At 52.4% G+C, this 24,839-nt stretch overlaps 1 pseudogene; it reads right to left on the reverse strand.

The window, feature by feature from the left end:
- The window catches only part of LOC119455341 (uncharacterized), a 75,382-nt pseudogene extending 69,756 nt beyond the window's left edge, over nucleotides 1–5,626 (reverse strand).
- Nucleotides 5,627–24,839: the final 19,213 nt, after the last annotated feature.

Genomic DNA, 24,839 nt, shown 5'->3' on the forward strand with positions numbered 1-24,839 from the left:
CCATTTACTGTTTTGATGTGGGGTGTTGATTATCACGTCTTGCACGGTGGTCTCGTTACATAGTGGGCCATACCTGTTACATTGTTTAGACGTTTGTTATGTTAGTGAGAGGATCTGTAATACACACATATATTTGGGATGCGTAATTGTTGCATGAAACGAAACAGGCAACTACAATATTATCGTCCATTTCTCTTAGCGCACGATAATCTGCTGTCAGCGAAATGCATTGATTCCTTAACTCCTCTTGGACTATTCAGCCAGCTCCCTGAATCTCTACAGAAATATCGTATGCAAAATATATATGTCAATTCAAATGCGACAGGACAGACGGAACTTTGCGCTTGCAATGGGGCTGTGTCTGGACGATTCGTGTCGTTTACCTGGGGGCTAGATCTGAGCGAATGCGCATTTACCTCCTCCCAGTGGGCGGACGAAATGGTCACCCCACTGCTCGAGACCTGATGGCACGTGTGTCCGGTCCTGCCACGTCGTTGTGACCACACACAATGCTTTCCCCCTGCTTCACTACTCCAGCGCCCTGATGCGGAGTAAGGGGAACACGGGCCCGTCCCAGTACGCAAACGTGACAGGATTTGATCGAGCGGATGTCAGTGAGGTTTGTGGCGTCATTAGCGCATAGCACAAACAGCTGCTCACAAGCGGGCGCGGGTCCAATGCGCGAAATGCTGAAGCCTTGACCATATGTACGAGATGCCTAATTTCAAAAATACATTTATGAATCCTGCCACGACAAATGCAAGTCATTGTGTCGAAATGTTGCCTCTGTACTTGTTTTTTTCCCCTCTTGCCCTTTTAATTAAGGCTCAAGCATATCGCTTAAACTACCCTCTTTGTACGCGTACTTTTGCTCATTTCAGAATGTCGTGTAGCACGTGCCTACTCACGAGATAGCACATACTGATCACACTTACATTTGTGTCAAGCTTGTGTTTTGCCAATTCAGGGCATTCAACCCTTCGATTTGCTATGTCACATTAACCTACAGCGCTCGCTTTTCCGGACAGGCGTGTGTCAGGGCGTCCTCGCATAGCAGTCAGCGCCGGCTCCCATGTACGCAGGCCACCTCTGGCGCCGGAAAGGCAGCGGGCCGGCGCATCGGTCACAGACGCACTGCAGGCGCACGCGATACACGGTCATCTGGCCCATGCGCCGGTTCGAACGGGTCGTAGGCCAGCTGGTTGTCCTCGTCGTCGTCGCCGCACTCGGCCGCGGCCAGCTGCTCGAAGGCGTCGTGGTCGAGCCCGTACAGCGGGCTGTCCACTTGAAAGCGGGCCGCCTCGTGCGCCCGCATCAGCTCCAGGCAGCGCCGCTGCTCCGCCGACATGGCGCGCACGCGCGTCGGCCGGAACCAGAAGGTGGCGAACACCAGGTCGACGCTGTGTGGCCCAGAGCCCGGCAGAAGGGTGCCTGCGCAGGGGATCGGTCAACACTTGCGTCGGACTGAGAGATCGGCGCCATACCGGTCGAGATGGTGCGCTGCACTCCACCCGCCGTCGTGCGGCCCCACGTGGCGACGGACGCGCCGGTACTCCGGGTGCTGCTCCAGGAAGCGGGCCCCGATGGCCGTGAAGTTGGGCAGGCCGGCATACTCGAGGGGCCGCTTCTCGTCTGCGAGGATGCTCGGTAAGCGGAGCTGCCTGACTGGCTACCCGGTCGTGCTCACCGGAGTCGTACACGAGCGCCCCAGGTGGCCCGGCGTCGGACCCCAGGGCATAGAGCCGCGTGTAAAGGCGTGATCCGAAGCGCAGCCGGCAGAAGTCGGCGCGACTGCGCAGGTACACGCTGGTGCCGGCGGCGAGCGCGAACTCTCGCTCCTCGTGGCTGCGGCAGGGCCGCGGTGGCAGTCCGAGAGCCAGTAAAGGAATAGGTCGCGGCCCGTGCCGGGCATGCTGACGGCCAGGGGGGACGCCTGCGCTCCAAGCGCCGAGCGCACGGGGCGCGACAGCAGGGGCCGACCCGTGCGACCGTCCAGCACGGTCGTCTGGCTGGATACGTAGAGCGGGAATCCCGGCCCCGTCTGGTAGCTGACCATCACGTCGGGCGTCCCGTCGCCGTCGAAGAAACCCACGGCCGGAGTGCTGTACGACTCGGACTGGGCAAAGCGGCGTGACCAGAGCCGCGCAAAGCTCAGGCCGTCCAGCGCGAATGCGGTCGAGTTGAAGGCGGCCATGACGAGGTCCGCCACGCCATCGCCGGTTATGTCGACAAGCGCAGGTGGGGTCATGATGCCCTTGCTGGGGTCCGTATATATTGCACGTGCCGCGATGGTGCGGCCGGCGAGCAGCTCGCGCAACGGCAGACTCCACAGCGAGCCCCCGTGCGTCTCGCCGCCTGTGCCGAACAGCACCAGCTCGGTGCCGTCCGGGTACAACATCAGCTGCGGTGAGTAGTACGTCTCGCGGCCGTCGGGCACCGTAGCCCAGCTGAGCAGTCTGCCCGAGCGCCCGCTGACGACGAGCAGGCGGCCCGCCAGCCGGTCCGAGGGCGCGCCCGGCTCCCGCAGCGGGTCTCCTCCGTGGGCGACCAACAGGTCGGGCGTGCCGTCGGCGTCTACGTCGCGGATGTGCTGCGCCGTGTACATGTTGGAACGCTCGACCACGGCCTCGTCCGCTCCCGACAGCGTCCACAGCACGCCGCCCGTGCGTCCGCTCACCGCGTACAGCCCCTGCGCAGAAGCGACGCTGCCGCCAACGCGCTTCGAGCCTGGGCCGCGCTCCCTACCGCCATGCGACCTCCGGCGACGCAGTCCGACACGCCGTCCGCATCCAAGTCCAGCCGGCAACTGAGCGCGAACAACTCGTGGGCCACGTAGAGGCGCCACAGCTCGTGGCCCGAGCGGCCGTCGAGCGCCGCCAGGCCTCCGCCGCAGCCGCGGCCACCGGCCGCCGGCAGGTAGACGTCGCACGCCACCCGCGGGTACCGGTACGCATCCAGGCCTGCGCGCGCGCGGTCTGTCACCACAGGCACCTGGCGAACTCAGCGCACTGACCGGTTCCGAAGCCGAAGACCACGTCGAGCGTGCCGTCCCCGTTGACGTCCAAGTGGCGGAAGGCCGACTCCGTGGTCAGCATGGGCATCGTGTTGTGCCACACGTCGTGCGCGCGCAGCTGCCGGCAGCCGTCGGAGCGCGCTGCCCGCCGGCGTTGCCGGTGGTGGCGCAGCACCAGAGCAGCCGCGCCTGCGAGCGCGAAGGCAGTGTGTCAGCGAACACATGTGTCGACGCCAAGTATTTGGTACCTCCTTGGTCGGCACTCTGTCCACTCACGGAAGGAGCTAGATATGACGTCACAGATTGTGGAGACAATTTGAAGCGCCGCTGCATGGACGCTGCCATCTCTGAACACGTGACCGTGCCGCTATTGAGCGCGCCTTTGGTTTTGTCATCCAGATCGCGGACGACATGGTGAGCAAACGCAAAAAAAAAAAAAAAAAAAAAAAAAGCTGTGTTTTTGCTTTCCGGCTGAATTATTATCCGCAAGTTATTCAACGCTTTCGACCGAAAGCGTAACGTTAGTGCTAGTCGTATTAACTGTGCCTAGCCTTGCGGCGGTAAGCGAATAGTCGGCGTGTGCGTCCTCCAATGAAGCGACACTCGATTTGCACATAACAGATAGCTCTTAGCACCTCAGTGCTGGGTACCGTGACGGTGGTTAGGTGGGAGCAATCTGTCAATAATATTGTTCTCAATCTCATTAAAATGTACCTTCGCAGTTCTCGGTGTCTTTCGCAACCATTGGTCCTTCTGAACATGACTGACAGTCCTCGGAGAGGCACAATTAGAGAGAAGAGCCCCAGCTATGCTCAGCTCACTTACCTACGTTATTGTTACATAAGCTTATCGGTCACCGAATGACTCATTTGGCTATAGAAATACAAGTAATTATAATTTTGTGTCCAAAGCACGCTTCAAGAAACTGCGGTCGATTAAGAATATTTCGTTATGCTTTTTCTTTCTTTCTGGGGTTTTACGTGCCAAAACCAGTTCTGATTTCTCGGTGCTTCGGTTTCGAGCTCGTTATGCTTTACGAGCTCGAAACAAAATTTGCAGTGAAATACATTTTCAAGTCCCGTACTTAATTGCCACAACATAGGAAATTACGTTTGCGCGAAAGGCATTTTCGGTTCATCATCATGGCTGCATGCGCAATTCAATGCGTACGTACGAGCCCTGACTGCTCGTCTCCCTATGATAACCAAATGTGCATTGCCGGACGTGAAATCTTTGTTGAGAAGGACAAGAGTGCTTCTTTCAGAAAAAAAATTGTTCGGCCTTGCTTCTTCCCGCTGAGTCATCGATTTTCTGCGAGAGATAAGTTTCCCACGCCACAGGGGCGTCAGATAGTCTTTGGCTTCGGCGCCCATTTAATGAATGGGATAATATATAGCTAAGCTACACTTAATATAGCTAAGCTCAATAAACGAGCGCGAAGGGGAGATGGACCGAATTAACAGCATTGTTCATTCACTGAATATAAGCGAAGAGCCGGCTAGCTGAGTGTAGATGAAACAGTGTATGCAATAAATTAAGAGAAGCGGTGGAAATATGAAGACGAACTTAGCGATCAAATTTTACGTTGTGTTATGACTTTTTCGCGTAGTTATGACTTTGCACATCACCGCGTTAGTCGCGAGCGAGGTCTAGAAGCCCACCCATTTCTATGTGGGACGCTGGCGACGGTTAGCGCGGTCACCTTTTTTTTTTTTTTTTTTCGAATCAGCACTCAGACTTTCAGCATGATGTTCAACACACATGCGTAGGCCTCCTGCTTTACCGTGGCCCGATCGCCCGTGAACGCTTCCTCTAAAGCAAGCCCCGTGTATGTATTTCTTTCCGCCCCGTTTGAAGTTTGCGCTTTTCTTTATTCGCCTCAATAATGAACCAACCAGCCCAGCAACGCATTCTGTCAAGCTCTAAGCATCGGTTGCGAAAACAGAGAAAACAGAGAACCGAGGAAACCGCCTTTCAAGGACCGGCGTTAACGAAACAGCAGTGGCAATGATGTGCATTCATTTCGACTGCTCTAGGGGCAGCCTACAAATGTTGGTATTTCGCTTTCTGATGAAATGGGGCGCTTCCTAATAATAATCGACAGTCGACGCAGTGTCTCGCGAATTGGGAAGCCACATTCGGTATAGCATACGCCACTTGCAGGGTGATTACCGAGCGCGGCACAGGCCAGCAGGATCCACAGGGCGGCACTGCAACGCCGTCGTCGCACACCGGCAGCCGGTCCTCGCCTCAGCACGCGCACCTTGCGCGGAGCCATCAGCGGACGGCTCGGTTCTTCGTCCGACATGGCCAGTCGGGGCGCAGTCCAGCTGGCGCTGAGCGACGTCAATACATTGACAGCATACTCACGGACGACGAATCACGCCAGCGCGTGCACCGCAACCACACTTCCAGACGGGCAAATCAATCGCGACGAGAACACACGGCACGGTCTCCGGCTTTCACGGACGCGCTTCAATGTGAGCGGCGAACCCCCGAGGGAAGGCAGCCGCCAAGCTGGTTGCAACCACGCGCCCGGGCGCCCAGCAGCTGACGCCGAGCCAGCAGCGCCCAAGCGAGGATCGGCCACTGCAGCCTTGCTGCGTCTTTCCCCGTGACTGCGCCGTGCACCGGCATTGCTTCCTCGCGTTCTGCCGACGGCACTCGTCCTGCGCTGCATTCCAGCCGGCGCTCTCCACCAGGTGGCGGCGGGCTCGTCGCGGTCGATACCTCGAGCCGACTGGGCGCCGCCTGAATCTGCCACGTGACTTGCGCGAGGGCAGCGCGTACGCTTGCTCCTGGGTGATGCATACTTTATGATTTATTTATTTATTCACATCACTACATTCGCCCGGAGGCGATTATTTAGAACGGGGGGAGGGGGGGGGGGGCATACGAAATATGCAAAAAAAAAAGAAAACATACGAGATAAGCACAAATATACATCGTCAAAAATGTAACACTCGGGCTACACATTGTAAAACAGGACATATTCAGGGCTCTGAATGCACTAAACACGAAAGGTACATCATAACACAGGCAAAGAAAAAATTCTAAAAGTCATCCAACGAAAATAGCGATACAAGCACTGTAACAAAAATTAAACGAGAACTTCAGAACACTCAGAGACGCGAACGGCGCAACAATGGCGGGAAAGAATGGGCACCAACAGAAACAATCGCGCTGGGTCCCACGCTTGAATAGCGAAAGGGAAGAACGAAGATAGAAAAATTTTTTTTCTTTTTTTTTTTTTTTTTTTTGTGCGGTAGGAAAGCTGTTGTGTTTTTCGCTCGTTGTCCCTTCTCTCAGATATGTACGTACATACGTCGGTGGCTTGAGGTATAGGTACCGAGCTGCGCCAGTAAAATTTTTTACGGCGAAGTTGAAACGAGTTCCATGTAAGAGAGAGAGAATGAACTTTTCTTCTGGGCAAGCGCAGTCTGCGCCCTAGGTGGGCGGCCTCATTATTCCAGGTAGCCGCGGGCCATCTCCCGTGCCCGTTCGATGAAGCTGCGCTGTCTCTTTGAGTCCGGGTTGCGACTTTACAATTGCTAGTAGGTACAGCTGGGGCGAGGTACTGCGGGTCACGTGACTTCCGCTTAACACGTGTTGTCATTGCAATCGTAGAGCTCCTAGGTGCCTAGGGACATAATCGCTTAGGGACTTTTGAGGCAATGGTTTGCGCGGCGGCTGCTATTTACTGATCCTGGCTCTCTTATCTCCGGGACCGGGCGCAGCAATCTCGCCGAGCGCAGCTTTTACGTGCGTAGGGAGCGAATCGTTTAGGGCGCGTTGAATGTCTGGCGGTGTCTGGGCCACGCCGGCCGCGCTTTATTATTGTAGGGTTTGTTCTAGTGGCAGAAATCGTTGCAGTAGTGGTGGTGTGGCATGACGGCTTTTAAACTCGGTGAACTGTGGTGGTGTAAACAAGCGGATACTGCTCGCGTTTGAGCCCCGGTGCGAGGACAAGCGGGTGCTCGCGCCTGCGAGAGAGAAACGATGGTATTCCTAAATAAACGCATCCCTGTTTTGATGATCCAAATATAGTCTCACTATCAGGGAGGGAGGGGTCTACCTGACTGGAGCAGTAATTTTTTATTTGGGGTGTTGCTACGCTGCGCTCCGCAACACCCCAACGACCACCGCTTCGCGTCGGCGGCTGGCACCGCGGCTTCCGCCGCAGCACCGGGGCTCAAACGCGAGCAGTATCAAGTTTACACCACCACTTTGTAAGGCCGATTTTGCCTTACAAAGTGGTGGAGGCTGCATCACCCCCTCTGCCCCCCAACCAGCCGCCTCCGCATGGACCGTTACCGCGCAGCGTGACCCCACTGTATTCTCTGGTCTCTCGCACGACGACGTCGAGGACTGGCTGGAGAAGAGGGAGAGAAAAGACTTCATTCCAGGTCAGATTAAGATCTATAGATATTCCTCCGCCAGGAGGACCATGGCCAGCTGGTCGGCGAAGGCTGCCGACGCCAACCACACCCACCAGTGGGGAGGTGGGGGGTTAGGGTATTGAGGGGATTGTAGGGCTGCGGGGCAATAGAAAAGGATGTGCTCTACATTTGCGTACGTAGAGGGGCGGTTGGGACATGATGAGTCTGAGCGGTAACGATAAAGGTATAGGCGTGCTGGAGTGATCAAGGTGTTGAGCTGGATGGCCCTGAGGGTGCGTACTTGGGCAGTAGAGAGACGAGGGAGTGGTGGCGGAAGCGTCTGCAATGATTACCGGAGGTGCTTGTAGTGCTGCTTCAGAGTTTTCTTTTAAAAGTGCGCCTCGTCCGCTATGGGCGGGTAAGGCCAGGGGATCGTCGGCGCCCGGCTATTAATCTCGCGGGCAAGCTCATGAGCGAACTGATTGCCGATAATCCCCGCATGACCTGGCACCCACACCACAGTGACCAAAGCAGGGGAGAGGAGGGAGAGAGCGTCAGAAAGGTCGTCATGAAGATTATCGGGAAGTCTGATTGCGAAGAGCCCGGATTGCCGACATGGAGTCCGAGCAAATGCGATAGCGAGGAGAGGGAGGAAGAAGGGTTAGTTCGTGTGTCGCGTGAACGATCACGGCCAATTCAAGGGAGAGAGAAGAAGTAGGAAGTGAGAAGGGGCCAGCGGTGGAAGTGATGGGAATGCCAAGGGGGGTCGGCATTGTCACACAAGCAGTGGAGCCATGAGTTTGGTAATACGCTGCGTCGACGTAGCATGTGACAGTGTCCGGTGGAAAAGGGTCATGGAAGTGAGCGCGGGCTTGTCGTCGTCCCTCATGAAGATGCGGGGTCATATTAGAGGGAATAGGGGCACAGCGGAGATTGCTGGGAAGAGGTTGTTGAGGGGTGTACAGAGGAAAGTCAATGGGCCGGATGTCAGCCCGCTGCAGTAGCCAACGACCCTGCGCAGAGCTGGATAGGCGGCCAAGTTGTCGATCCCTATGGACGCGCAAGAGCTCTGCAAAGGGAAGAAATAGGCCTGTTGTGTATAGTTTGGCTGTGGATGCGTGTGTCGGAAGATGTAGGGCAGCTTTATAGAGACTGTTTAAAGCCGATTGAATGCGATGCATTTGCGTCTCCGTAAGTGTGCAGTTTGGCAGGGAATAAAGGATTTTGTTCAAGGCTGTTACAAGTTGATTGGCTCTGCATTAGTTGAGGCCGCCACGCCGCTTGACCACTCGTCGGACTAAGTGAATTACTTGGTGGCATGTGGTGATCGAGGACTGTATTGCGCGGGTGAAAGAGTGGTCTTGGAGGGGAAAGCCTAAAACCCGGAAGGATGACGTGCGGGAGTACCGGCGAGAGTGAGATTAAGGAGGGGGTTCACAGACCGTTGGTACTTACTAGCGGAAAGGCAAATTTCTCTGGAGCCGCTTGCATACCAGAGCGGGAAAGGAATTCGGAAATGAGGTTGAGGCCGGATGGTAATGTGAATTCTACCTCCCCCGGTGAGCCGTGAGTACACCAAAGGGTTATATCATCAGCATAGAGAATTGACTGCAGGCGCGGAATCTCTGACAAGGATTTTGCGAGAGGGGCTAGCCCGAGATTAAAGAGGGTGGAGAGAGAACAATGACCGAGTGAGTGGGTACAACCACTGGGACGACCCTCAAAAACTTCGCCACGTCGCCTTCCACCTGTCCCATGTCGCGAAGACGTGGTTCTTTAAACACGAGAGCGCCTTACCCGATTGGACCGCCTTCCAACACCAAGTCCAGAAGATTTTCGGAACACCAACCATCCGTTCTGAAGTTTCAAAGCGGCAGCTCGATGCTCACATGCAACAACCAGGGGAGACATGCACTTCGTACATTGAAGACGTCCTTTCCCTTTGCCGCCGCGTCGACGCGGCAATGAGCAAGCCCTATCGCGTTCGACACATTTTAACAGAAATTGGACACGTTGCGTTTAACGCACTGGCAGTTAAAACCACACAACCGTGGCCGATGTCATCGCGACCTGCCAGCATCTGGACGCACTACAAGCCATCCGGTTGCAGCCAGACGTCTGCGACACGCGACCTTCTTCGGATGCCGATTTGCGCACGTTGATTCTGGCTCTGATCCGCGAACAGTTTCAAGCACAAGGCCTGTCGTGCTCTGCTGTGCCTCAAGCTCACTCTTTGTCCACTGGGCTACGAGACATAATCAAAGACGAGCTGTTTTTTCCTTGGTTTACGCTGTGCGCCCTGACCCTCCGATGCCACCAAACCGCCAGCCACGTACGCCCAAGTTGCTGCCATGCCACCATCCGTCGCTCAGCGTGCCCTTCCCGTTCCTCAGAACGACGTCGCAGCCTTTAAACCCCCCGCACCAGTACCTGCATTTTACGCCCCCTGGCGCTCCTCCCGCCCAATCTGTTATTATTGTGGCATTCGAGGCCACATCTCGCGGTTTTGTCGAAAGCGCCAGCAGGACGAACGCCGCGGCTACGATGCTTACGAGTCCTTTCCGAGCCCATACCAGCGCCGCCTTTAAACACGTTCCTTCTCCCCACCCGCTCCTCCCGACGCGCCTCGGAACTACCGTCAAGGACGCCGCCGCTCTCCTTTCCCTCTCCAACGCTCAACATCGCCACTGCAGCCAGTCACCCGCAACTCTGACTACCGCTCGGAAAACTAGATGGTGCAGTTTTTGGAGGGAAAGCTGCATCGCTCGGACAAACAACACCTCCAGAGAGCCTGGCCAATTTGTCATTAGTGTATGCTGAAGGTGTGCCTCTTAAGCATTAGTTGATACGGGAGCCGCTATTTCTATTATTCATGCCGATTTGTGCTCTCGTCTACGCAAGGTCACTACACCTTACCATGGCACTCCTTTACGTAGCGCGAATAACCTTACGATACGGTCATCGGCGCACAGTGCACCGTGCGAGTTTTTTATTGGAGGGATCCGCCACCATATTCCGTTCGCAGTGCTGACTTCCTGCGCTTATGTGCTCATTCTTGGTTGGGACTTTCTTTCTGCCGCTGCCGCTTTCATCTCTTGCCGACAACGTCTTGTCCGCATGCGCGAGACCGATGACACCGACGAGGGGCCTCAGTCCCGCCACCGTCTGCGAACCGTAGCCGATTGTGTGGTCCCACCTGGCCACGAGCAACTTCTCATGATTGCTTTCGACGTAATTGACAATGGCGACGTTCTAGTCGCCCCATCAGCCCGTTGCCTATCCAAAAGAATTGCACTAGCGTCGAGTCTCGTTCGCTATATTAATGGCATGGCCCTTCTCGCAGTACTCAACGTCACAAATGAGCCGATTTTGCTTCTCAAAGGTGCTGTCGTGATTTGCGGTATGGACACACAGCCTGTCTCGGTGATGGCTTCAAGTACTGGTGCTGCAGAACCACCCGTTTTTCGATCATCAAACCCGTGTAAAGGTACGGCCACGCTAGCGGCAGAGACCCATTTCGCGCGGCACGCCGCAAAACCGCTGATTCCTGCCTATTTTGCCGCGCGTTTTTGCCGCTATAGCGTGGCCGTACGCTAACTCCGCTATTACGGCACCATTTCAAAAAATTCTCGCGGCTACGTGTTCATTGTTGACTCGTGCACAACTGCAACACCACAACTAAATTTCGACCTCTGTGTGGTTTAGGGGCCCTTTAACGACAAGAGGTGTACGTACACCTTGCGTCCTGGTCTTCATTTGTGCTAATTAGTGTAGTCATGAAAATGTCGCCCATGACATCCACTTCAGTGCATTTTCTGAGCGTGTATCATTGGCACGTCAACAAAACGAGGCCAATGATCTGTTGTGTTGTAATAGAACTTGATTTCTTTTTTTTTTCTTTTTTGGTCCTGGTGTATGATGGCATGATCGCCAGTATCGCGCGTGCACTCAAGAGAAAAAAAAACGAAAGGTACGTGCGGCAGTTTTGTGGATCTTTCGTATGATTTTTGTATTGTACTTCAAGAAATTATTTCTACATTCATTTTGCATGGCGTTACAGCTTACTCATATTATAGTGAACGTACGTATGTGAATAAATGAATAAAGTTGAAACATAATGTACAATCATTTCGTGTTCTTAGTTTGACAAAAGTTGATTTTAACGTACCACAAAAACGGACAAGCTTCTGTAATGACGATGAAGTTACATTTTTTTTCTGAAAAAAGTACGTCGCATTCTGCCTGTCACAGTATCATAAACATTTTATCCCCAATATCAGAAAAGAAAGCTTCATTACAACTAAAAATTCACGCTTTTAATATATGTAAAAATATTATCTAAACATAGCGAAATTACCAATAACACGGTTATTAAATTATGCATTTATCGTTTTTTTTCAAAGCCACATAACTATAGAATACACATAACACAGGTTACACGTTTAAGTGAACCAGTGAGCCGTTCAAATGAACCGGTTCATTTCAGTGAGCGGAGCCGTTCCGAGCCGCTCACTGAAGTGAGCCGTTTTGTCCATCTCTACTGCAATGCACCAGCAACCTTCGAACGAATGATTGACACTGTTCTGCGGCGCCTTAAGTGGAAGTCTTGCTTGTGCTACCTTGACGACATAGTAATATTTTCTTCAGCCTTCCAACTCTACTTGCAGCGCCTAGACGAAGTTCTGACGTGTCTCTCTGCGGCTGGCCTTCAGCCGAATGCCAAAAAGTGCCACTTTGCCAGCAAGACTATTAAAGTACTGGGCCACCTCGTAAGCAAAGACGGCGTTCGGCCTGACCCCGAAAAGATTACCGCCGTCCTCCGCTTTCCGAGGCCCCAACGCTCCAAAGAACTTGGCAGCTTTCTTGGCCTGGCTTCTTACTTCCGGCGCTTCATACGTGACTTCGCCACCATCGCAGCTTCGCTTCACCGACTCCTTCCTTCGGTAACTCCATATTTATATGTTTTATATATTATTATATATATATATATATATATATATATATATATATATATGTCGGTCAGACGAGTGTCAAGTGGCTTTTTACACTTTAAAGCGTGCCTTCACGTCTGAGCCAATGCTTTGTCATTTCGATGACTCCGCGCATCCACTGTACTCCATACTTACGCCAACGGCCATGGAATCGGCGCTGTTCTATAGCAACGACAACGTTTTGAGGAACGCGTGGTCGCATACGCAAGTCGGACGCTAACATCGGCCGATAAAAATTATACAATCACTGAGCAGGAGTGTCTCGCTGTTGTTTGGGCCATACAAAAATTCCGACCGTATTTACACGGCCGCCACTTTACGGTCGTGACCGACCACCACGCCTTGTGCTTGTTGTCGACGTTAAAGAATTAGTCTGGACGTCTAGGTCGCTGGATACTTCGTCTGCAAGAATATGACTTCGACGTCACGTACAAATCCGCCAAGAAACACAAGATGCAGATGCTCTCAGCCGCTGTCGGTTACCACCGCAATCCGACGTTCCCGCCCTGCCTGCATCTGTCACCGAGCCTGTGAACGCGTCATCTGCAGTTCTTTCACTCGCCGCTCTCAATGGTCTTCCTTCTTTCCAACCTGAGGTGTTTGCGTCCCATCAACGCAACGACGCTTACTGCCACTCAATTATCGAACGCCTTCACGGCTCATCTCGTCCTCCTAACGCGCAAGCCCGTCGCCAGTTACAGAACGTCAAGAGTGAAAACTCAATTCTATATCAGTATGTCTTCCACCCCGAAGAACAGCGTTGGGTTCCTGTCGCTCCTCGATAACTCAGGGAACAGATATTGCAGACATTTCACGATGATCCCACGGCTGGTCATCTCGGCTCTCACAACACCTATGGATGCATCCGCAGTCGTTTTATTGCGATAGCAATTATGTGGACACTTCCACCGGATTTCTGCCGTCGGCGTCGCCGTCGCCGTGAGGTTCCGTATAGATAAAATCTTCGCCGCGCGCCGTATGCCCGAGCGGAAGCGTGCGGGGACGCACGCTGTCACGGAGAGCGAACGCACTCAATCTTCCACGCGCAAGCAAGGAAGCGGGAAGCGAGCGCCGGAGGGAGGGGGGGGGGGCACTTCTACTCTGCCAACAACCGCGCTCGTCACTCGCTCGCACCGTCTCTTACCTCCACACGGCTCTGACCTTTATGCGCTGTGCAATCGCCGCTCAGTTTCCGTTGAAGCGATAGACCGCACGTACCTTCGCCCGCTGCGGCGTATATGCGCTTGCTGCCAGCGTTTTGACAGTCGTTGTATGCAGTCATTCAGTGTGATCTATTCCTGTTTGTTTGTGCGCGCTCACACCACGCTTGTTCATTCAGTTAGTAATAGTCGGGCCATATTTTCCAACGCACGCTACACATGCAATGCTGCCCGGATCGGCAGTGCAGCGCTACAGGTGTGTCCCTTCGCACGCGCTGCCCACGGGCAGCGCTTCTCATCAACACTACCGTTTCACACGCGCCTTCTCGTGGTCATCGAGTCTCTCTTCATGTCGGTTTACTTACGCCGCAGCACACCTGCTTACTTCATACGCTCATGTTTACTACAATTCATATTGCTACCAAAGCCGCTCACCTTACTTCGTATGACATTGCTGTGTTGCTGTCGCATTCATTGCTTCGCCCTTAGGGCGAAACTGTGACATTTTTTTCCTGCCCTGGACTTGCCACCTGCGTAGCGAAATACGTCGCTACTTGCTCGCTCTGCCAGCTAGCGCCGCAAACGACCCACTTCACCTACGGCTGGACTGCTGCAACCTCTTCCCTGTCCTGACGCTCCATTCGCAGTCATCGGGATTGACCTCTACGGACCGCTGCCATTATCAGCTAGCGGCAAGAGATGGATCGTCACTGCCGTCGCCCACTTGACCAGGCACGCCGAAACAGCTGCGCTACCTTCAGGATCCGCGGAGGAGATTGCAACTTTCTTCTTGGAAGCCATCTTTCTACGACATGGAGCGCCACGCGTCTTTTTGAGTGACCGTGGCAAGGCGTTTCTGTCGAAGCTACTCGAGGACGTCCTCCGCACATGTAACACCATCCATAAGACGACTATCAGCTACCATCCTCAGACTAATGGCCTCACAGAGCGCTTTCATCGACCTCTGTCATGCATGATATCCATGTACACCCGGCGACAAAATAAGCCGGGACATGAAGTCTGAGAAAAAGCTGAATATCTTCGTAGCCTGTAGCAGTAGCAAATAAAACTGTATACGACAATATTGTTAGCATATTCTAGTCGAAGCCCAAAATGCAAATACCAGGCTACATTGTGAGGCTGCGGATATATTCAGCTTTTTCTCAGACTTCATGTCCCGGCTTATTTTGTCGCCGGGTATACATCAACGCTGACTACACCAACTGGGATACCATTGCAGTAGAGCAGCTATCTGGGTCAGTTGGTGCATACTGAATAGTAAAACCTATTCAGTGGGATAACATCCTGCCATTCGTGACTTTTGCCTACAATACCGCTGCACAGCGCACTACTGGCTACTCACCATTCTTTCTAGTTTACGGGCATCAACCGACCTCTCCCCTCGACGTCTCTCTCTCTCTCTCTCTCTCTCTCTGTCTTTTTTTTTTTTTTTTTTTTGATGTCCCCGTAAACTCGTCGGCGGCAGTGAGTGAGCATTTAACATCTCGCCTTGCCACGTGTCGCCATCGCGTCCGCCTCAGCACCGAAGCAAGTCAACAGGATAGGAAGACTCGCTACGATGTATTTCACTGCGTCGTTATGTTCAGCACCGGAGATGAAGTGTTATTGTGGACACCAACTCGAGTTCCTGGCATGTGCGAAAAGTTTTATAGGGCCCTACACTGTTGTCGAGCAAACTTCGCCAGTGAACTACCGCGTCACTCCCGCTGTCACGCCTTCCGACGGCCGCAACCGTGGCACAGAAATCGTCCACGTTTCGTGCCTAAAGCCACTCCAACGGGGCGTGCCGCACCGCTATAAACAGCGGCCAGGTAGGCCTCTTCCACGCGCGGGCCCGAGGCCCAAGGGGGAGCCATGGCGGCGGGACCCGCTCCTAACGTACAACGAAGTTTGTCATCACTACCACCTTGAGCGCCAGGGGCGTAGCCAGAAATTTTTTTCGGGGGGGGGGGGGGGGGGGGTTCACCGGCCTGACCGGGGGGGGGGGGGGGTTCACCGGCCTGACCGGGGGGGGGGGGGGGGGGGAGGGCAAGCTTCTGGTTTCCTCTAGGTCACGTGATCGATAATAAATGTCGGTAGTTTCAGCACACTCTATACATGTGTATCAAAGACATTCAGTAGACCAGTCTCGAAAACGCATCATTGAGACGACCCGCCCGATCGGAGAAGACATCGTTAATCGTTGATCTCCGTTAAGCGTAGATGGCGTCGTCCTCGTCGGGGCGAAGTGCGTTTCACAAGTCAAGGACGGCTATACGCGTGAAAATGCACGTGTGACCAGGCTATACCTACTCCCATAGAAATAGCTTGTTCGCTGCGTCTTTGCGCTAGAAAACTTAAATACGCGCAAAAACGCGTAAGGCTCTTTTTTCTTTCGAAGCTTTCGTTGCCTTGCTCCCTCATACGACAGGGTTGCATTTCCTGCGGCAAGTGCATGGGCCGCTCTGTCTTCCGCTGTGTGCGAGCGTGCAGCCGTCATTTGCCTTTACGTCAACAGATTCAGAATTTTAAAGAATATTTCACCGCACAGCGTAGATATGGCATGTGTACGCATTTTAAGTAGTGCGTGCAACTCATTTCTGCTTCACTTACGCCGGTGCAAACAGGCAGCGGCCTCGTACCTCACAGAATCTCGACTGATTGGTGTACTAGTGATGCAGGAATGAACTCCGGTATTGTTCAGTGCATAGTGAACATAATCAATTTCTCAGGACGCGTGAACTCCGACGAGAACTGTCAGCACCTGCAACAAGAGTTCACTTACGCTGTACTGCGCACAGCAGTAATTCATGCTAGTCGGCTGTCTGTTTCGTGAATTCTGTTGCCAGTCGGTGGAATTCCACTGCTGTCATCAACCCCTTCGTGTGTACATTGCTGGTTTGGGATTCCACAACAAAACAGCAACTACCAGCCTTCCGTAATTGCTGGTTTGGGATTCAACCACACAACAGTAATTACCAGCCTTCCGTATAGGGGCCCAATCGCAAACAAGAGACGTTTCTCGCGCAGACTAAGCCTACGTTCACACTTGGGAAGCGGCAAGCGGGCGGAAGGGCCAAAGCGGCCGGAAAATTTTTTCCGCGCCTGTCCAAGTTGTTTACATTTGTTTTGCTAGCGCCGCGGCCGCCGCTGCCGTTTTCGTCCAGATCCATCTAGTCTGCGTACGTTTGTCGGCGTGGTGGCGCTCATTATCGCATTATGTCGAGCGGTATGTTCATTCTTTGACCCACGTACCGTCATCAAAAGTGATCATTTTACGCAACTTCGCGTGTCATCTGCGACCTTCGGTAAATTCCTCGTTGGCGTTCCGTAATTCTCCGCAGACGGGCGCGGTAGCGCTGAGTCACAGGTTGGTGCCTAGGCGTGAGAATATTTCTTTAATAGCCTTTATTTACAATTTGTAATAACATTTCATCATTTCGTATTGTCGGCGCCTCCAGGACACCAAAGGCGCAACGGGAACACCACAGCTAAAACCCGGGCTGGCCCTTGTGTTGGGGCTCGCCAAAGCCTGCGCGTCCTACGTGAGACCTACGCTCCCAATCTATCGTCGCGACGAGAATGAATGAAATGAATGAAAAACTTTATTTTTATAAAGGAGTTTTCCCGGCGTGGACTGAAGGCCACAGGGGCCCTCAGTCCAGGGCCCCTGTGGCCTTTGCCATCTTGCGAGGTCTGTCGATCAGCTTGAGCTGTTCTTCAGGCTTCGAGCAGGATAGCGCAGCCTCCCACTGCTCCGGTGTTGGTGTTTTGTGTACTGGCGCTACCTTTGGTTTTTGGCAAGCCCATGTAACGTGACGAGAAAGCACCCCGCGACTTCTGCAACATACCGTACACGTGCGAGGAGAATTATGGAGCGCCAACGAGGAATCTGCCTAACTAGTGTCTGCCGTGGAAGTGGAAGAAGAAATGGCTTTTATACTTCTACCTACTTGTTTTCTAGAAATGGACAATGAATAAACGGAAGACGCGGACACCTCGGAAACGGCGGTGGTGGGTTCGCCTGGCTTTGCAAAAGCGCGAGAAGTTGGGTCACGCCAAGGCTTCGTTGCCGCACCTCCGGTCGCGCGACGTTGAATACTATCGCGAGTATTGCCGACAGTACGTTTTAGTGCCACTCTTGTCGTAGAGCAAGGGCTGGTTCTTGATCGCGTCGATCAGAATTACAGCCTACACTTCTGGTGCCACGTTCAATTTTACGACCGGTTGTTTACATGCTAGTGTAGCTTGCAGTGAAGCAGAACGACTTTCCGCCGCGTTTCCGCTTCGCCATGGCGAAAAAATCGGCCCGAGACTGATTTGGCTCGCAGCCTGTTTTTCTGCCTGTTTTGCCGCCTAGGCGGGCGGATTTTTGCAAGATTTTGCCGCTTCCGACAGCTTCGAGACCAAGTGTGAACGTAGCCTAAGATCCTGCGCGAGCGCGGCCTAACCGGCACCTGAAGGGAAGCGGCGGAAATGTATACCGGAGATTTCGACCACCTGGGGTCTTTTACGTGCACCTAAATCTATGTAAACGGGCCTCGAGCGTTTTCGCCATCATCTAAAATGCGGCTGCCGCATTTGTTGCTTCATTTGTTGCACATTTGTTGCTTCAGAATGCGGCCGCCACATTCTCGCCCAAAACTTCACAGAGTGTCAAAGCCTTGACAAACACCGTGACAGTTTTTTACATATGCAGACATTATTCGCTGTAAATTACCAACCAAACGGAAGCGCCCAGGAATGAAATTGTGATAGTAGCACCGGTTTCATGAATTATGTCAGCGCGAAGCGACGAAAACAAAGGGCGGGTAAGTGGGGGGGGGGGGGGGGGGGGGGTTGCGGAAAAAAATTCGGGGGGGGGGGGTTTGAACCCTCCCAACCCCCCCCCCTGGCTACGCCACTGTTGAGCGCAGAAAGTTTCCACTACCTCACGCTCATCTAACGAGACCGCAAACTCTTACTTTACGACTGTTACAAACAGGCGCTTACCCTTCACCTAAATGTTATTCACGATTCATAAGTGAAATAAAGCCGGGTTGCCCTCAATGTGGGCTCCCGAGATGTAATTTACCACATATGCTGTGGCAATGCCCCATGCTGCGTGCGGCTGCAGGGTCTCCAGCCACGGAAGAAGAATGGACTGCTCTCCTCACCAGTCCGCACGAGGACGACAAACTTCGGGCTGTCCAGAGAGCCCACGACCTGGCCGCCGAGTTCCACCTCCCGGTCCCGTCGTGGACGCGGCCCGCAGACAAGCCCCCTTAGGGGGACTTGATCTGCTCAGGACCAAATAAAGTTCAGTTCAGTTCAGCACAATATTCATCTTTCATCTTCTTCACCTGTACATAACCATCATCACTGTGCGCGTCATCTTCGTTCAGTACGTGTCTGATCCGAATAAAGGCGTCGAGACAACAGCTGTGCCTGCTGCCTTAATATATATATATATATATATATATATAATGAAAGGGGGATTTATTGAGACTCGTCCTAGGGATCGCAAGTAGCTTTGTAGGCACAGTCCTAGCTGTTGGCATCCGTAGCTCGAGCTCGGGTCTCGCGCCGAAGCGATGGCAATGCCCACGGCGCCTACATGCATATTCCCCACTACAATTGCCCCCGCTGCAAAGGTGAGCCATCCTGGCGACCTAAGGTGATGACACGATGAGGGGGTCGTGGTACGGCTTCAGGCGGCTGATGTGAACCGTCTCGCGGCCGCGGCGGCGCTTGTCCGAAGACGGTGTCACCGGTTCGACCACGTAGTTGACAGGCGATGTACATTCGATGATCCGGTACGGACCCTGATATTTTGGAGCAAGCTTTGGGCTAAGGCCTGGAGATTGGAATGGCAGCCGAAGCCAAACGTGAGAATCCACGGCGAAGGACTGTGTTGGCTGATCGTGGTCGCGGCGATCTTTTTGGATGCCTTGGGTATCCGATGTGAATGAGCGAGCCAGTTGACGGCACTCTTCAGCATGTCGAGCAACTTCTGAAAGCGGGGTGAATTCAGAGGCGTCCGGGTGATACGGAAGTACGGTGTCAAGGGTAGAGGATGGTTCACGTCCATAAAGAAGAAAAAATGGTGAGAAGCCTGTGGTAGCCTGAGTGGCGGTATTGTACGCGTAAGTCACAAAAGGGAGGACGTCGTCCCAATTGGAATGATCCGACGCAACGTACATTGTGAGCATGTCACCAAGAGTGCGGTTGAACCGTTCCGTTAGACCGTTAGTCTGTGGGTGATACGCCGTAGTGGTGCGGTGAATAGTGCGACACGCTGCCAGTAGCTCATTAATAACGTCCGACAAGAAGACGCGGCCTCGGTCGCTGAGCAGCTCTCGCGGTGCGCCGTGCCGTAAAATGAAATGCCGTAAGAGGAACGCTGCGACATCGCGAGCAGCAGCCGAAGCAAGAGCAGCAGTTTCGGCGTATCTTGTTAGGTGGTCTACTGCGACAATTATCCAACGATTGCCGTGAGCAGTGCATGGAAGGGGCCCATAAAGGTCGATCCCGACTCGGTCAAAAGGACGTGCAGGACACGGTAAAGGTTGCAGTGGGCCTGTCGTATGAGGAGTTGTCTTGCGTCGCTGACAGGCTGCACATGACCGAATGTATTTGCGCACATAAGAATACATGCCTCTCCAGTAGTACCGCTGGCGGAGCCGCTCGTACGTTTTCAGGACGCCAGCATGTGCTTGTTGTGGGTCGGCGTGGAAATAAGTGCATATGTCGGAACGCAAATGGCGAGGGATGACGAGCAGCCATTTGCGACCGTCTGGCTGATAGTTCCGGCGGTACAAGATGGCGTTCCGCAGCACAAAATGGGTGGCTTGGCGGCGAAGGGCTCGAGGGCATGTATCCGTTGAAGAAGTAGTTAGAATGTCAATGAGAGACGCAATCCACGGATCCTTTCTCTGTTCAGAAGGCATGTCAGAAACAGTAAGCGCAGCAACCGGGCAGTCCGTGGATGCGGGTTGCGTGTCGTCGGATCGCACGGGTGACCGGGAGAGGGCATCCGCGTCAGAATGTTGACGCCCGGAGCGATAGATGACGCGAATGTCAAATTCCTGGAGTCGAAGAGCCCAACGTCCAAGACGCCCCGACGGGTCTTTCAGTGACGCAAGCCAGCACAGCGCGTGGTGGTCTGTCACAACGTCAAAGGGATGGCCATACGAGTAAGGGCGAAATTTGCTTAAAGCCAAAACTATAGCCAAACACTCTTTTTCTGTTACAGAGTAATTGGTTTCTGCCTTTGTGAGGACACGACTAGCGTAGGCAACCACATATTCCGGGAAGCCAGGCTTGCGTTGCGCAAGGACGGCTCCAAGACCAACGCCGCTGGCGTCCGTGTGAACTTCGGTCGGAGCACTCGGGTCGTAGTGACGGAGAATGGGCGGTGAGGTAAGTAGACGACGCAGAGTGATGAAGGCTTGTTCACATGCCGGAGTCCAATCACGAAGGTCACCAGGCCCAGCCAGGAGCTTCGTCAGAGGTGCGACGATGCAGGCGAAATTGCGCACAAAGCGACGAAAATAAGAGCAGAGACCGACAAAACTTCTGAGCTCTTTCACTGTAGTCGGCCGCGGAAATTCTGCGACAGCACGAAGCTTGTCAGGGTCGGGGCGGACGCCGTCTTTGGAAACGACGTGACCAAGTATGGTCAACTGGCGGGCTGCGAAGCGGCACTTTTTCAAGTTAAGTTGAAGGCCGGCGGTGGCAAGGCAAGTCAGAACTTCGCGTAGACGAGTGAGGTGAGTGGTGAAATCAGGGGAGAAAACTACTACGTCGTCTAAGTAGCACAAACACGTCTTCCATTTGAGCTCTCGCAAAAGATTGTCCATCATTCTTTCGAATGTCGCAGGTGCATTGCATAGGCCGAATGGCATCACCGTAAATTCATACAGGCCGTCAGGCGTAATGAAAGCTGTCTTCGAGCGGTCGGACTCATCCATCGGGACTTGCCAATAACCCGATCGCAAGTCCAAAGAAGAAAAGAATTCGGCACCATGTAGACAATCCAGGGCGTCATCTATACGCGGTAGAGGGTAGACATCTTTTCGTGTAATCTTGTTAAGGCAACGATAGTCCACACAGAAACGAATCGAGCCATCTTTTTTCTTAACCAGTACCACGGTAGACGACCAAGGACTACATGAAGATCTGATAACGCCACGTTCAAGCATGTCCGAAACTTGCTCAGTAATGACACGACGCTCGGTGGATGACACGCGGTACGGTCGCTGGCGTAATAGTGCGTGTCGCCCCGTATCAATGTGGTGAGAAACGGTACTTGTGCGGCCTAATGACGCTTGGTTCAAGTCAAAAGAGGCGTGAAAGTCAGTTAAAAGGGTAAGTAGGTGCTCACGTTGTGTCGGATCGAGGTCATCGGCAATAGAGCGACAAAAAACATCTGGTGAGATCCGGTCAGATGGGACATGGGGCGTCAGTGCTGTTACGTTAGTTGTAGCCTGGTCGTCGGCAGCAGGGAAAGACACAATAACGTCATCGTCCACAGTCTGGATGGTGCCAATAGTCTCGCCACAGCGCAAAGCCAAAACGTGCGAATTTGGGTTAGAAACCAGTATTTCCGCAGCACCATGGTGAACCGTGAGGAGGGCGAAAGGCAACGATATAGGGTGGCGGCGACTGAAGATGGCAGCGGGTTTGAACAAGACCGTCGCGTCGGCAAGCGATGTGCATGAAAGAGGGACAAATACAGCACTGTGTGGAGGAAGGTCAGTATCCGAAGCTACACAGATCCTGCTAACATCAGGAACTTGCAAGTCGTGCAATACCAGGAATTAGGGACATTTCGTACAGTTTCCTTTTTTCGCCACCACGTGGCGTATCGACCTTAAAGAATTCGAAATTCCCGCTATGACGTATGCTATGACGCACAACTAAAGAAAGCGCAATAAAAAGAAACACACCCTGAAGCTGTGGCTTCACCTCGGTGCTTGGAAACGAGCGCGCTTGTGTATCAGCGTTATCTCGAAGACGGCCAGCTACTTGCTCTACTGACAATGAATCGACGGTTTTGCTAGACACTTCGCCAGAAAGCTCGTCCGCATTCTGGAGAGATGTCTGATCGAGATAACGGCTCCCGCGAAGCTTCCGATGAATATATATATTTTTCCTTGAGCAGACTTTTTATTTGTACACCACTTGCGTATACGTCAGGGTTCTGTTTCATGGGTTTCCTATAAAACTGGCGTGATCCATTGTTTAAGAGGAAGCTTTAGCTCGGGCCTATCTTCGATGCCGGATTATCAAATACATGTAAAATGCAGGAATGCTTTCATGAGAAAACCGCTGAACCGATTTGAATGAAATGTGTTGCATTTAAGAGGGAAAGTTAAATTGCAGAGACTGCAGCAAATAGAATTTTCGTTTTAAATAGTGTAATGTTTTCAAAGAATTGCAGTATGTTCGTAAATTTCAAAAAAATAGAAGCATTAAGTTTACAAATCCGAAACTCAGCCATTAAAAACAAATATGGCATTTCTATAAACTGCACCCGTTGGAGCATCAAAAGCGAACAATTTTTTTGCTTTAACTTAAAACTTACGTGAATTTGTTATAATGTTTGGAAGGGTTTTGCAAATGCAACATTCACAACATAGTGGTATATTTCAGGATGGTGTATGATATATGATTGCTAGCCGCTTTCGATGTATTATTAGGTGCAGTTTACAGAATTCCGATATCATTTTTAGCTGCTGAGCTACATAGCTCAATACGCCAAGTTTTCTTTTTAGAAATTTAGCAATTCTTTAAAATTTGACGTAAGAAAGGTAGACCCGCCTATAATAAAATATCCCTTTCGGCAATCACTACACTTCAACTTTTTTTTTCTAAATTCAACATAACTCATCAAATTTGGTGCATTGGTTGCTCTGAGAAACTATTTCCGATTTCCCATGTATTTCGATAGGAGCCCCCAAGCTCAATGTTCCCCCTAAGTTCGAGCTTGAATAATATACTTGTTGGCAAGATACGTTTGTAAACGTGTGATCGTGGCCTAATGAGCTAGAGCACTGGCGTACTGAGCTCAACGGCAGAGGATATGTTTGCAAAGCGTCTTGGGAAGGAATAGGAGAAAAGAAAGGGAGCAGGCTGGTATGTTATTCAGAAGCCTGTCTGGTTGGCTAAAAATTGCTAAATGCGTGGTCGTCATACCACCTTCCGTTCCATCAGCATAATTTCTATTTCATTCCGCCAGTATTGTGCTATTATTGTCAATCAATCGAGATTAGAACACCGGTGTCATGGCATTGTATTCCATCGCAATTCTTTATCGCCGTCACTTCAGAATCCTCTCATCGTCGTCATGCCGTCGTCCTTATATGCCTTCGTCGTTCTATCGACATCATTCCTACCTCGTAATTCCATCGTCGTCACTGAATGCGCTGTCGGCCTGCGGTCCTTGTTCTACCATCGTGAGGTAACATTGGCGAGCGATGGTCATAACAAATCGGGTCAATCAGGGAGACAGTGTATGGCCGATATAGCCGAATCACTTGAAAATGAGGAGAAACACTATGGATTCTAAACAAAGATGTCTTAGCTAACACGGTGTGTCGCTTCTTGTTCGCTGGATTGTGTAAATGCTAATCGCATTAAGTTCGATAATCGTCTTAACATGGGTTCTGCAGGAATTCTTTCGTCTTCGCGACACTAATGAACTCTTGTCTATTATGTCTGCCTATTAACACCTCAAATTCCTAGAGGTGATCATGCTCAGGCATGTGACGGACGACCCGAAGTTGATGGAGGTAGCGGTATGATTTCGACAGCGGCGCCGCCTATCGACCAGGAGAAACACATTTGGGTGGGTGGGAATAGCGGTGAAAGGCACACTTCATGAGTTGCTAGACATCACAGATTTGAATCAACCTGACAAAGAGTTAGAAATATATATGCATTGCAGTCGCGCTAAAGAAATTGAAAACTATTGGATTGGTGCGAGACTCGCTGCAAAAACATTCATTAGACTGTCTCAGGTATCCGACCTATCCTTAACGGGAATCAATGAGATGAGTTTCGATAGAGCTCGTTACATTTAGGGGCGAAGCTCCTTATAGCGGCACCCGTTCCGTCCCGTCGTAGTAGTAGTAGTGTGTAACCAGTCTGAAAAAAATGAGAAAAAAATTCCGAAGTTGTGTCCGTAGCGCGGAATCGAACCAGGGACCCCTCGCTTCCGAGCGCGCGGCGTTAGCCCACTACGCCACGAAGCGCACAGGGACAAACGCACCACGATGGCTATAAATACCCAACATTCACGAAAGGCCGCGTT

This window comes from Dermacentor silvarum, chromosome 6, assembly GCF_013339745.2.
Source record: "Dermacentor silvarum isolate Dsil-2018 chromosome 6, BIME_Dsil_1.4, whole genome shotgun sequence".
Lineage (NCBI taxonomy): Eukaryota > Metazoa > Arthropoda > Arachnida > Ixodida > Ixodidae > Dermacentor > Dermacentor silvarum.